The sequence below is a fragment of the Dipodomys spectabilis genome, unplaced genomic scaffold, assembly GCF_019054845.1.
Source record: "Dipodomys spectabilis isolate Male_0828 unplaced genomic scaffold, ASM1905484v1 ptg000377l, whole genome shotgun sequence".
Lineage (NCBI taxonomy): Eukaryota > Metazoa > Chordata > Mammalia > Rodentia > Heteromyidae > Dipodomys > Dipodomys spectabilis.
The window spans coordinates 40,866-42,692 of record NW_024871054.1 but is presented as its reverse complement, the minus strand read 5'-3'; positions in this window follow the sequence as shown (position 1 = coordinate 42,692).

The window sequence follows — 1,827 nt, the reverse complement described above, 5'->3', positions numbered from 1 at the left end:
ATACAAGAGTGCATTAAGCTTTTACCTTTGAAGGGTATGAGCAAAAATCAAAGCACCAGAGGAAGAACTGCAAGGCCAGTTAGAAGAATAGACCCAAAATTCCTGTGTCATTGAAGAAGAGGCCAAAAAATGAGCAGAATAATAAATGGGTCAAAATAAGGATTGTTACTCTTTAGAAAGAGCCAAGGACACTCATATTTTGATGGGGAATACCCAGGAAAAACAGCATTAGGCACAAAAAAACAAGAGTTAAACAGTTGAAAGACTTGTCATAAAAATACAAGGAAGTGTAAAACAAGAAAGAGGAGCTACTAGAGGAAAACTCAAAGACAATGACATCTTCACCATAAATGTAATGCAGAAGTAGCATGTCCCAATAAAAGAGATGGAGGTGAAAAAAAAAACCCCTCTCAATAGCCCCACTGAGAATTGAACGTAGGAGATGAAGAGCAAGCAAAGGTGCTGCTGAAAGAGCAGCAGTTGAACAGTCAAAGGAACTTTCCTGTGATCCTGGCAGAACACTTGCAAGTTCAAGAGGAATTTAAAAAGGAGATTGGGATCATAGAAACAAGCTTTAAAGAGTGAAAAGGAGGAGGATATATGGAAGAAGTCTCCAACCTCCAAACAGGTCCAGAATAATAAAGAGTTAAAGAAACTAGAGAACATGTAGGTGCAGGGAAACAACTGAGATGATCAGGTAGCTCAGGAGACCACTCTAAAATCAGTGGTGTTTCTAGAGCTACTATTCTTTAAGATTAAAGAATGAATCAAAAAAGAGTGGTAACAAGTGTGTAAATGTGGATACTGATCTTGTGAAAAGAATTACATGCTCAAACGTTCTGTCTGTATCTGGTTATTTGACATGCTGGTAATTTTCCACCAGCCACTGCCAAAACTATCTTGAAAACCATTGGGGCAGCTGCCTGACAAACTTTATATAGAAAGTTGCCAAGAGGTAAATTCTGGAAAGCTCTAACGTGTAGTTCTCAGAAGGAACTTCAAGTCACAATATGATCATGATGTCACATCAGCAACTAGATATCACAGTGCTGATGAGGTCCCTATGGATTTGGGATGTCACAATGAGCTTGTAATATTACAATGATATGTCCGACTTCAGTTGCTACTAGTTCCCAATGAATTCAGTGTTCAAAATGTTCAAGGAAGGAGCTTGATATCTAAAATGGTATGAGGTCATGATGAAATATGGAAGTCAGTTCTGGCCATCACCTTATTGGCCACATGGTTGATTGGGGGGTCTAGCATCTTGCTTTCATGCTGGGGGAAGAAAACCCCCTGCCTATCACCTAACTCCAAGGTAATGTGCATGACCATATCCCTGGAGACAGGTATGGGTACTTGGCTGATAAGTAACTGAATTTGCTTGGACTGGGAATTTCGTGATGATCTGACCTCTGCACTGACCTACATAGGTCTGAACCAGCTTAGACATCATTATGTCATGTCAATTGTCTCACTGATCATGTACTGTGTCCTGTCTCCTGGCTCAGCTTTGGTCATCATTGCAACCCAATTAAGCTATCCATACCATTGTTGCCATGGTTTTTGGTTTTTGTTTCTCTTTAGCATGTTTCCTAGCTGTGTTACTTTTATTTGCTTGCTGTAGGTCTTTGTAACAATTGGCTACCTGCAACCTGTAAACCTCTATTATAAATATTACAATATACTATATTTCAAAATGAGGCTTCTGGGATGATTTCCCTTACAGCAATTAAAGTGTTCTGAAAACACTATGGGACAGTGATATCACAATGAATATATAGTCGAAATAACATGTCATAATAATGTTTTGAAGTCATCATTAGC